Raw genomic sequence first — 13,619 nt, forward strand, 5'->3', positions numbered from 1 at the left:
CAGTTTTTCGGTCTACTTTGTGGACATGTAATGGCAGTAGCAAGGTATTTTGTCTTACGTGACGTTACTACACACGTTCAGAAGTATTTCCGCACTGAAACGTACAAGTCTGCATACATGGAAGACATTAACCCGCTAGATCATATTTCTGAATGGATAGATCCAGGACACCTACAAACCGTCCGACCGCCATTGGTTACAAAACGACAATCAGGTAGACCGAAGAGTACTGCTCGTATACCGTCCCAAGGAGAAGACAAAGACAATTTCAAATCTAAAAGAAAATGCAGTCTTTGCTTGGAACCAGGACACACTAGATCAACTTGCACCGCACATTATGATCTATCTGAAGGTACACAAAAGTTCAAGTTAAGTCAAAAACGAAGGCAAAGCCGAAGGGGATGGTAAAGGGGAAGGGGAAAGGAAAACGTGAAGACTCATGCTCAACACAATTTGACTCGACTTACAATTTGAGTGATGATTAGCTTCTTTTTTTAAGTTTTAAATGTGTTTAAATGTCATGGATGATAGGTATGTGTGTTTGTATGTTTTCTGTTTCGTGTGTTTAAGTCTTTGTGGTTTAATAATAAGTTAGGTATGTAATCTGATATATCTTATCCAATAAAAGAGTGCTTTTATGCTTAGTCGACCTACATGTTGGTCGACTACAATGCAAATACGGTCGACCTCGTGGTCGACCGTGTTTTTGAAGTAGTCGACCATCTCTTACAAAGAATGTTTGTCGACTACATTGAAATTTGTGGTGGTCGACCAGGTCAAGGGGTAGTCGACCCAAAGGGTGGTCGACCTAATGGTGTAAATAGACAATTTTTTTTCTTCCAAAAAGTGTATTTTAGAATAAAACTTTATAAACAAGTGTATTTGGGCGAATTTCCCTTTTGCATTTGGTAATTGTAATTGGATTGGAAACTTCAGCCCAGTTGTTTACTATGGACGTACGGCCCAATTATTATTATTATTATCTTAGTAATTAATACGGAGTAATACAATACAAATACTACGTACTTGGTGTCACTGACTTGGTGCGTTACAAAGTTTGCCAAACAAATTAGAGTTATGTATACTCATGCTCATATTCATATAATAATAATTATATTATGCTCTGCCGTTTATTCATGATTCGTCACTTCGTCAATCGTCATCTTTTAAGGCTCATAAAAGAGTAATTCGTAAACCCCATTAAAGTTCATAAGTTTATTTAAGATATTATTAAAACATCTCGAATATTTTATTCTTTTAATTATTTTTAGCAATCTAAAATCTTAGGGTTTATTATATAAGTTTTATGCTTAATTTAGTTTGATAATCTAGTTTACTTGATATATCATGAATTGTTTATGTTATTTATTTGCATATTCTATTTAACGTCGATTATATAGAGATGCAAGGCACACTAGATAATTTTGTAAAAATAAAACTATATGAAGGAGAACCTTCAAGTGCAAACCATGTGATGAAGGAGAACCTTCATGTGCACCCGCAACGGTAGAGAGGTGTTTTTCGACAATGAAGCTTGTGAAATTAGACAGACTTATGCAATTGAATGAATGCTGAATATCTAAACGGTTGTTTTCTTGGTGTCATAGAAAGATAAAACGCTTGCTAGTATTACAAATGAAACAATTGTGATTGAAAGTAATTTGGTTTTTTTGTCAATAACTTTTGTAACTTAAACTATTTTTATGCTATGTTATGACACCAACCAGTTACAATCCTGGCTCCGCCACTGATCGTGTCATCACTCACGTAACCCTCATTGCTATTGTCGTGCGAGTAGTGAGAATGAGGTCGGGTGTTGAATTGTCAGGTCCAAATACCAATACAATACAGCTCGATTCGGTTGCATTTGAATAAGGCTCTCCCGACAATTTCATGTCATTCTTTTTCAGTCGTGATAAACTCAAACTTATCGGTTTCTGGATCACACCAAGCAAAATTCGAGGCCTCGAAGTCAACATGTTCGCGTATGTAGTCGAACAAACGCCCCGTGTCCCAACAAACGACTTGCACTGCCCGTCCAGGTACATCTTCCAATCTTCGCTTAGTTGTCCCCCGTACCAAACATTTATCGAAACAGTTAAACGCGCCATCGAAACAGTTAAACTCGAACGATTGAGTGTGTGTTTTATGTTTGAGTGTGTGTTTATGTTTGATTGAGTGTGTGTTTTATGTTTGAATAATAACAGTGTGTGTATATGTTTATGTTTGAAACAAGAATGATGTTTGTGAAGAGTGTCGTAAGTGTGTATACTCGTGTGTGTATATAGATGAGAATTGAAGATTTTGAAATTAAATGTAAACCTGCAAACGTATACACCTGCATGCAATTTCAAACGTAAACACTGCTTTTCTTCCGTGATGGGTTTTGTCATCCAACGACATTTTCGAGTGCGGGCTTCAACGGCGAGATCAACGGCGCTTTGCTAATATCGGCGCCGTTGATCGACGATGTTCAACGGCGGGTGCAAGACGAACCGATAAGAGTGGCCTAAGGTTCATGCTCGAGTTTTTCGGTTGTGGTTTCGAGGTAATCTCGACTTCTGTTTCAACCTTTTATCTGATTCATTCATTGCCGAATTTACAATTTTACTGTTTATTAATTAAAGCTTGTATTGTATGTATCTGATCAGTCGTATAAAAGTTATATTGATATTGATATTAATTTGGGGATGAAGGGTTTTAAGATATAATATTTAGGCCAATTGTTATGGTACAACTCTTTCACTATCATTTTTCCTGCCACATCAGCGCAAACCCTTTAACATTCCTTTCACATTCCTTTCACTAAATACTCATTATCATACACTCCATTTTAAACTTTAACTAATTTAAAATTATTATTTAAATACAATAAATAAATACAAATAACATTTTATTAATAAAATAAAAACATTATATTGTTAAAAACATTACATGGAAATTGTGACCTACCATGTTATTTTTGTGTAAGAGGTTGAATTAAAATAAAGAAAAAGATAAAAATTATCGTATAAAAATAATCCCTTTTACATTTCTTCTTCACACATCACACTTCTTTTTATTCACAAGAACTATTACTTGTTAATTGATTCAATTAACAATAACCCTATTCCCATCATCCCTTTAATTAACTTTGCAATAACCCTTTTGCCAATCACCCCCTCACTTCACAGTACCTCTTTTCACGAAGTCATCAACGACGGTGACAACGCCGCCGCTACCGTCAATGACGGTGATAGTATGCTGTTCGTTTTTTTTTTTGAACGGCAAGCTTGCATCAGCGTATCATCAACGACACTCATCATTTGCACACACACACGCGTTCGGGCAGGAAACCCGAACCATATTACAGGGATCCGAACCTTAAACCATCTCGAGGGGCAGACGGGTCGGATCTGGGTCCTGAATAGGTCGGTAAAACCTTCCCACGGGGCAACCCGGCTTATGGTAAGTAAGCCTACCACTGGTATTTTTAAAGAGTGGGACTCGAACTTGAGTCCACTCTCCCCCTTGCCCTGGCCCCACCGAAGTGAAACCAAGGATACCATCAAGCCAAGATGTTGTTCGTTTTAAGTGTAAATAACTAAGATAAGTGTTTTTTGTTTTGGATTTGGGTTGTGAATGGTGTATATGTATATGAATTGGGTTGGAAAAAAGAAAAAGAAAAAAAAAACAACAGTCATTCAAAAATTCGATGTGGGGCCCACTTTTTCATTCGTTACAGCCGTTGCAGCAGCCACTGGCGAAGCCAGTGGCGGTTTGCTGGTGATGGTGGTGACACGGTGGCGATGGGTAACGGTGGTGGTGGCGGTTCCATTGCAAGTGGCCTTACTGTCAAAAGGAAAAATTATTATTATCCTCAACTGATCTTACACTCGGTTTATGGATTGTATTTTCTGGCACAAGCAGAAATATGAGACCTAATTGTTATAAGTATAAATAAAAATGAACAGAAAACCACAAACACTATGTTGAGTAAACGATTTATGGGTTATCGAGAATTTTATATTTAAAACAGGGTACAAAGAGGAATGGGCAATTTAGGTTTCTATTATCACATGAGCGATTGATTGTTTTTTGTGTAATCCTATAACCTTACTTTAAATAACTACATGCATTGTAATATTTAGGGCTCAAATGGTACCAAAATCGTTCACCCAACTCAACAGCAGGGTGGCTTTTAGTATGGGAATGTAGGTTGCACTTGCGTATTATAGGCTTATACATTGAAGTAACCAAATTTAGAGGATACAACACCAGTACTGTGAACTAGCAAACCATAATTGTATGGCTGACATTTGAATTCTACAAGCAAATTAATATTGTGCTATGTTTTTGAACTTACTATTGCAATATTTGACTTGACACTTAATTAGATAATTAACATAATCACAAGCTAGCATATTCACGCATATATAATGCATTCATTAATTTTATTTCAATGGAATTATAGTTGACATTACAGAAAGAAACATATTAGAATAGGCACTTAGTTAAGCTAAGTATTAAACTGTGCTATTTGAATTATTTTACATTATTTTATTTTTAATATTTCTGCCAAAGTTATGCACAAGTAGATTAAACCAATTTTCCAAAAGTACCTAGCTGTAACAATTATACCAACCTAAATGTAGTACCAAACTGCTTTTAGAACCAATCCGAATCAACATGTTTCCTATGTACTAGCTGCTTTTCGCTTCTTGATTTCAACTAATTTGTCGTGAAGGCACCACGGGAAACTCAGAAAATGTCCACGTGACATATCCTCATTGTACGAATATGGATGATAACGTCACATGATACCATGCTGACGCTTTTGCATAAATATCATCATCTCCTCTTCCTTTTTCAAACCAGCTTCTAGCTTCTTTCCTTAACGACTTCACAGCCAAACTAACTGCCTCACCATACGACATTTTCATAATACTACTACCAAAAATTTCCGCCTCGGTTTTAATCCCGTAGTAGTCCATTAAATTACCCAATTTGAAATCGTACTCTGTTTTGAATTCAAACGCATCATCGACATAATCCATAAAACCATCTACTTCCATGTCTCGGTCATATGTCTGCCTTGCCACTTCACGTGTAAAAGGGTTGACCGGGGTCATGTGTATTAGTGCGACGTCTTTGACTTTACGAAAAAGCTTCCCGATTACATTTTGTGATTCGTACGTGGTTTTGTCTGCTTTTTCCATGAAATCTGGATACTCCTTGACACAAAGATGTTCGGGTATTTCTGCTGGGACCCCCGTTTTGGGAAAGTTGACAGCAATTGAAAAGAGCTTTGCAAGCTCTACACAATTATCAGACATTGCCTTTTCGGGTTCTCGATCTGCAAACACTGTGTGGGCGTTTGCGATTATTTCAAGATTGTCGTTGACTATATAATCTGAAAAAAACTCCTGCACATCCTGAAGTAGATAACAGGATCAGTAACTAAACTAAACGTGGGCATATGTTTATAGTTTTATGCAGTAAACCTTAGTAACTAACTAAACGAGAAACACGGGTGGCTGACTAACTACTCTATATGTGTTTGGTTCAGGTAAAGTTGGCTCACTGACGTGTGTTTGGTTAATGGGAATGGCAATTAAGCTATGGGTTTCATTCTGATTCAGACAATTTGGATGTGAGTTTAGGCTCTAAATAAAGATATCAAATCCAAGAAAATGGTTGCCCCAGGGGGTTAGATCTACTTATTGATACCCATAGTGAATCAGAATAAGAAACCAAACACTCCCTAAATTAAAAATTATACCTCTATTGTAACATCTCGATCCAGTTGCATACTTGGCGCCGGGGTATAATCCATCGGGTCGACTTGCTTAGGTGGAATTAGATCAGGGTCCCAACAAACAAAGTAAATATCTCCATCCAAATCACTGTTGGGTTTTTTATTTGGTTTCCAATTATGTGGTTAGCCCAAGCCCAACAAATTAAGCCCAATTGATTGTTTGACTTGGTCAACCATCAAGGGGCATCTTTAATTTGAAGTTGTGCAGCTGTATTCACAAAAGAGTGCAGAGAGATAGATCAAGAAATTGTGTGAAACCCCAATTCCCGTCTACAGTGACAGCAGACCAGAAAACCTTCGATCCCCGGAGATCCGACCGTTGAATCTTCTTCATTTTTGGGCTGTGTCTTCCTGACATCAGTGCCAACATTTTCAACCGTTGAATTCATCTCAAGTGGTCTGTAGCTCGAGTTACAGCAGGTCGAACAGTAGCAGAATTTTGGGTGATGAAATTCTTCTTTTGTCTTTAATTGTTTCATATACTTGTTGATTATTGTTGTTCAAGAGTATGATGATGTTGTATACCTCTAGTTGATCTAGAGAAGGATTATTTTATTGCTCTCTTTGTTGATGATAGTGGAATTTAAGTGGCTTACGAGTCCCGTGGTTTTTACTCTCGATTTTGAGGGATTTTCCACGTAAAAAGTCTCGTGTTTTAGTGTGTGCTTGATTATTGTTTAGCTACTGATTTGGAACAGATTTGGGGACTGATTTGGGTTGGTTTTGATATAGCTTGTTTGTTAGTTTCCTCACGGGTTCATACGGGTCGGAAAATGCTTGTCAAACGGGTTTGTTTCCGCTTTGTAGATTGCCCGTTGTGATTATTTTCCCATCAAATTGGTATCTAGAGCTTAAGGTTTTTTTATTGACTTGTGTGAAAGATGGAAGCTAATACAAGTAAAATGATTAGTTTAAATGGTTCAAATTATCATGTTTGGAAAGGCAAGATGGAGGATCTTCTTTATGTGAAAGATTATTATTTGCCTGTTTTTACTGAGGATAAACCTGAGGAAAAATCTGATGCTCAATGGAAAATTTTGCATAGACAAGTATGTGGGTATATTCGGCAGTGGGTTGATGATAATGTTGTGAATCATATTACTGGGGAGACTGATGCTAAAGCCTTATGGAAAAAGCTTGAGCAGTTATATGAACGAAAGACTGGGAATAACAAGTTGTTCTTAATTAAGCAGATGATGGCTTTGAAGTATCATGATGGGACTCCTATTACAGATCACCTAAATGCATATCAGGGTATTATAAATCAGCTTGCAGGTATGGGTATCAAGTTTGAGGATGAGATTCAAGGTCTCTGGTTACTTGGTACATTACCAGACTCTTGGGAGACTTTTAGGACATCTTTGTCCAACTCTGCACCGAATGGTACTATCACCATGGAATTGGCTAAGGGTAGTATATTGAATGAAGAGATGAGAAGAAAGTCACAAGGTTCCTCTTCACAGTCAAATATCTTGGTCACAGAAACGCGGGGGAGAAGTCATAGTAGAGGTCAGGGTAAAAGAGGCAATCATCGTAGCAGCTCACGCAAAGGCAAATTTGCTAACGTTGAGTGTTATAATTGTCATGAAAAGGGGCACACAAAGTGGTATTGTCCAAAGTTGAAGAATGAGAAGAAAAAGGCATATGACAAGAATAAACAAAAGAAAAGTGATGGTGGTGATGATGATAAGGTTGAAGTTAACGCTATCACAGATGAGTTCTTTGTTTGTATTGATTATGATATGATCAATCTTACTCATGATGACACGAGTTGGATTGTTGATAGTGGTGCTACATGTCATGTTGCAATTTGTAGAGATCACTTCTCATCTTACACTCCAGGTGACTATGGATTTGCTAGGATGGGTAATGCCGGGTTATCAAAGATCGTTGGTATTGGAGATGTTTGTTTGAAATTTGACACGGGAATGGAGTTAGTTTTGCATAATGTAAAACATGTTCCGGATATGAGACTTAATGTTATTTCAACAGGCATTCTTGATGATGATGGTTATTATAACGGTTTTGGTAATGGTATTTGGAAACTAACTCTTGGTTCTATGATAGTGGGAAGAGGCAAGAAAGACTCAAGATTATACATCACGCGTCCGAAGATCATCCAGAACATTGTTAACGCAGTGGACAATGTTGATTCTACTGAGTTGTGGCATAAAATACTTGGCCACATGAGTGAAAAGGGGATGTCTATCTTGTTCAAGAAGAATGTGTTGTCGGGTGTTAGTGGTATTGATTTGAGTAAGTGTTCTCACTGTTTGGCAGGGAAACAGACCAGAGTTGCGTTTAAGAGTCATTCTCCCTTTCGAATGGAGAACGTACTTGATCTAGTTCATTCGGATGTTTGTGGGCCTATGAAGACTAGGACACTTGGTGGATGTTCCTACTTTGTTACATTCATCGATGATCATTCCAGGAAGGTGTGGGTTTATACCTTAAAGTCAAAGGATCAAGTATTTGAAAAGTTTAAAGAATTTCATACACTAGTTGAAAGGCAAACGGGAAAGAAACTCAAGTGTATTCGGACTGATAATGGCGGTGAATACATTGGCAGATTTGATGCTTACTGTAAGGAGAATGGTATTCGGCATCAAAAGACTCCACCAAAGACACCTCAGTTGAATGGCTTAGCAGAGAGGATGAATAGAACTTTGGTTGAGAGAGTTAGATGTTTGCTTTCACATGCAGGGTTGTCCGATTCCTTTTGGGGTGAGGCTTTAAATACGGCAGTTCATATTATTAATCTAACCCCTTGTGTTCCTTTGCGTTTTGATGTTCCTAACAGGGTTTGGAGCTGCAAAGATGTTTCTTACCGTCATTTATGAGTTTTTGGATGTAAAGCTTTTGTTCATGTTCCCAAAGATGAGAGGTCAAAGCTTGATATGAAGACTAAGCCATGTGTATTCCTCGGCTATGGTGAAGATGATTTTGGGTACAGGTTATATGATCCAGTTCAGAAGAAACTTGTACGAAGCCGAGATGTTGTTTTTACAGAAGATCAGATGTTAAAAGATGTTGATAAGACAGATTCAGTTCCTCAACCTAGTGCTGATCTTGTTGATTTGGATCCAGTTACTCCACAACATGTTGGAGATGATGTTCATAATGATGAACATGGTACTGATGATGATTATGCTCCGGAGCAGGTAGAGATTCCAGTACCAGATGTGCCCCCATTTGTCCCACTTAGGCGGTCTACCCGAGACCGTCATCCTTCTGTTAGATATTCTGCTGATGAGTATGTATTAGTTACTGATGGGGGAGAGCCAGAATGTTATTCAGAAGCAATGAAAGATGAGCATAAGAAAGAGTGGGGTGAAGCTATGCAAGATGAGATGAATTCCTTGCATGAGAACAATACTTATGAGCTGGTGAAGTTACCTAAAGGCAAGAGAGCTTTGAGAAACAAATGGGTATTCAAAGTGAAGACAGATGAGCTTACTTCACAACCAAGGTACAAAGCTAGGTTAGTCGTTAAAGGATTCAGCCAGAAAAAGGGTATTGATTTTGATGAGATTTTCTCACCGGTTGTGAAGATGGGATCTATTCGAGTGGTTCTTGGATTAGCTGCTAGTCTTGATCTTGAGGTTGAACAGATGGATGTCAAGACTGCTTTTCTTCACGGTGATTTGGATAAGGAAATCTACATGATGCAACCTGAAGGTTTTCGGGTTAAGGGTAAAGAAAATTATGTTTGTAGACTTCAGAAAAGTTTATATGGGTTGAAGCAAGCACCGAGACAGTGGTATAAGAAGTTTGAGTCGGTTATAGGAAAGCAAGGCTACCGAAAGACAACTTCAGATCATTGTGTTTTCTTTCAGAGGTTTGGTGATGATGATTTCATCATATTGTTGTTATACGTTGATGATATGTTAATTGTTGGTAAAAATATTAAAAGAATTGCGCAGTTGAAGCGAGAATTGAGCAAGTCTTTTGCTATGAAAGACTTGGGGCCAGCAAAACAGATTCTTGGCATTCGGATTTCTAGAGATAGAGGTGCTAAGACGTTACATATATCACAAGAGCAATACATTGAAAAGGTGCTAAGTAGATTCAACATGAAGAATGCTAAAGTGGTTAGTTCCCCTCTTACAAACAACTTTAAGCTAACAGAAAGAGATTGTCCTACTTCAAAGGAGGATGTTGAGGAGATGGATATAGTTCCATATGCGTCAGCAGTTGGTAGCTTGATGTATGCTATGGTGTGTACTAGGCCAGATATAGCTCATGCGGTAAGTGTTGTTAGTCGGTTTATGTCAAATCCGGGTAAGAAGCATTGGGAAGCGGTTAAATGGATTATGAGATACTTACGAGGTACTTCAAAGTTAGGTATCACATTCGGAAATGGAGAGCCGGTGCTTGTTGGTTATACAGACTCAGATATGGCAGGAAACAAAGATAACATGAAATCCACTTCTGGATATTTGATGACTTTCGCAGGGGGAGCAGTTTCATGGCAATCAAGGTTACAAAAGTGTGTTGCATTGTCTACAACCGAGGCTGAGTATATGGCAGCAACAGAAGCGTGCAAAGAACTATTGTGGATGAAAAGGTTTCTACAAGATCTTGGGTTTAAGCAATCACGATATGTGGTTCTTTGTGATAATGAGAGTGCGATTCATTTGGCTAGAAATTCTATGTATCATAAGCGGACAAAACATATAGATGTGCGGTATCATTGGATTAGAGAACGTCTTGAAGATGGTTCGTTTGAACTTGATAAAGTTCATACCGATGATAATGGTTCCGACATGTTCACAAAGGCTTTAGCAAGTGAGAAGCTTAAGGTATGTTGCTCGATCGCCGGGATGGCGATCCCTTCCTCATAATTGGAAAGGGGGAGATTTGTTGGGTTTTTTATTTGGTTTCCAATTATGTGGTTAGCCCAAGCCCAACAAATTAAGCCCAATTGATTGTTTGACTTGGTCAACCATCAAGGGGCATCTTTAATTTGAAGTTGTGCAGCTGTATTCACAAAAGAGTGCAGAGAGATAGATCAAGAAATTGTGTGAAACCCCAATTCCCGTCTACAGTGACAGCAGGCCAGAAAACCTTCGATCCCCGGAGATCCGACCGTTGAATCTTCTTCATTTTTGGGCTGTGTCTTCCTGACATCAGTGCCAACATTTTCAACCGTTGAATTCATCTCAAGTGGTCTGTAGCTCGAGTTACAGCAGGTCGAACAGTAGCAGAATTTTGGGTGATGAAATTCTTCTTTTGTCTTTAATTGTTTCATATACTTGTTGATTATTGTTGTTCAAGAGTATGATGATGTTGTATACCTCTAGTTGATCTAGAGAAGGATTATTTTATTGCTCTCTTTGTTGATGATAGTGGAATTTAAGTGGCTTACGAGTCCCGTGGTTTTTACTCTCGATTTTGAGGGGTTTTCCACGTAAAAAGTCTCGTGTTTTAGTGTGTGCTTGATTATTGTTTAGCTACTGATTTGGAACAGATTTGGGGACTGATTTGGGTTGGTTTTGATATAGCTTGTTTGTTAGTTTCCTCACGGGTTCATAAGGGTCGGGAAATGCTTGTCAAACGGGTTTGTTTCCGCTTTGTAGATTGCCCGTTGTGATTATTTTCCCATCAATCACCTCCCGAGCATTGGTTCTGATGAGGCCTACACTCAATTTCAGTCACAGTCGAACAAAAATATATATATAAGCCCAAATTTTATATTTAAAAATAAAATTAAGAATAAAAAAACATAAATAAAATTCTTATTAATACCTTGGCCCTCTTTGTGGAAAAACAACACAATCCACCATATGATCTAATTCATCAGTTAAGTCATTATTAACAGCATTCAAGATACGCACATCACCAGGATGCAAACATGGATTTTTAGCAACAACTACTTTCCCTTCAACAATTTTGCGCGTTTTCGAGTCCGCACTAGAAAATTGAACAAAAACTTCACCATATTTAAGAAAACCCGTTTCGTCCAAACATCCAATCATCGATCTACCTTCGGGTATATAGATACGTGTGTTAGTACGCAATTCAAACAACTGTGTTGCACGAAAAACTTGGAGCATCATTGAAAGAAACGGTTCTGAATTAGGGTTATAACCACACGAAAGCATTTCTTTCATAATGTTGGTGTTCTCTCCAGGTGACATTAAATCTAACGCCTCTTGTGCCTTCAACGGGTCCCTTAAAATAGCATCTAGAAGGTCAACTGCTTCTTTTTGCTTCTTTTCAAAGACGTAATCCTGAATTCCGAGGGTCGAAAGAAGTGTGATGAGTTGGCGATTCAAGTAACAAGGTTGGTACTTACTGATATTAAGTATATCGAGCTTCGTGTAAGCCGATTCAAACTTGCGCATACTCGGTCTCAATGATATATCCTTATATGAAGTTGGATTGATTGCCACAACACCTTCGTACCCACCGTATTGAATTTGAAAAGCTGATGGAATATAATCATAACCACATTTATTGGCAACTTTCTTAGCAAAGTATTCCGATATCATCCCGCATCCGTAAGAAAAAACGTAGTGAGTGCCGAATCGTGCATTTTCTACTTCTTCGCTCCATTCAATTTTGTCATATGCAACGCTTAAGCTTTCTTGTGAAGAACCAAAAGATTGGCCAAGACTAGCACCATGTTTAGCGACGTTTTTTATGCGGCTAAAGTCACCCATCCAGTCCCTGATAACAGCAGCGTTAACTTTTTCAGTTGAAGCAAACATCCAAACAGAGTTATCACGTAACTGAATTGACGAGAAAGCGAGAAACTCAAACTTCTTTTCACCGATAACGATACCGTCTCTAAGAACCTTCAGAATCCGTTTATAGATGGCAGTTGTTCTGGTATCCACGTTTGTACTAATTACACGTGTGGAACATTCCTCATCAACGAGAAACGTTACAAGAAGAAAGTTATCGATATGTTCTGCATAATGGCGTAAAACCCGATTGGAAACATTAACCTCTGGCCCACGGAAATACATTTTTGATGGTGTTATCTCAACCCGTCTAACATACACGAGACCATCATCTAACGAGATAGTAGGAGATGTTAGTTTTTTGTTTTTCCTGGGGTATTCTTCGGTTATCCAAGTAACGGGATCATAACAACATTCTTTTGGGTTTGTCTTGAAATCTTTTGACCCTGTGTTCTCATTAAAAAACTCTTCCTCTTCAGAATCATTACCACCATTGATGCTGGTTTTTGATTCTTTAGTTATAGAGCCACTCGTTTCTGCTGCTGCAGAATTCTTCATTGTTTCCATGAACTCAAGCAACTCTTTTCTAATCATAGCTGTTAGATCCTTCCTTTGAAGTTCTGATTCATGTTTCTGTTGTTTTGCTGCCTCAACCAGATGTTGTTTCATAGATGACACAACCTCGGTTTGAAGTGTAATCTTAATCTTAAGTTCCTCCAACAGTGATTTAATTTGGGCCAACTCAGCCTCCAAGTTTTCAATCCGCTTGTTGATGTTGTTTGCCATTGTACCTGTATTTTATTAAAGAAACCTGGAAAATTAAACTAAAAAAATCGATGATGAACATAAAAAAAAAACAATGGCCCAGAAACAACGCTTTAATACCAATTGATAAGAACGCTTGTCGATTTATTTTATTATATTATTAAAAAACACTCAAAAACAATAAAAAAAACCTGATATAAGTCTACAATTCCAGACGTAGGTCGATCTCCCAATCTGACTCCAGAAAATACGAGTAGATTAAACCTAAACCCAAGACTCTTTATAGCTCTGCAATATTCCTAAACATACCATAATTCTTATATTCTAATACTGATTAAAATTGACAATTATAGACTTACCATAACTCT

At 37.9% G+C, this 13,619-nt stretch overlaps 1 pseudogene; it reads right to left on the reverse strand.

The window, feature by feature from the left end:
* Positions 1-4,675: 4,675 nt before the first annotated feature.
* LOC139900342 (probable RNA-dependent RNA polymerase 1) lies at positions 4,676-13,272 on the reverse strand (annotated as a pseudogene).
* Between the last annotated feature and the right edge of the window lie 347 nt (positions 13,273-13,619).

This window comes from Rutidosis leptorrhynchoides, chromosome 3 (assembly GCF_046630445.1).
Source record: "Rutidosis leptorrhynchoides isolate AG116_Rl617_1_P2 chromosome 3, CSIRO_AGI_Rlap_v1, whole genome shotgun sequence".
Classification (NCBI taxonomy): domain Eukaryota; kingdom Viridiplantae; phylum Streptophyta; class Magnoliopsida; order Asterales; family Asteraceae; genus Rutidosis; species Rutidosis leptorrhynchoides.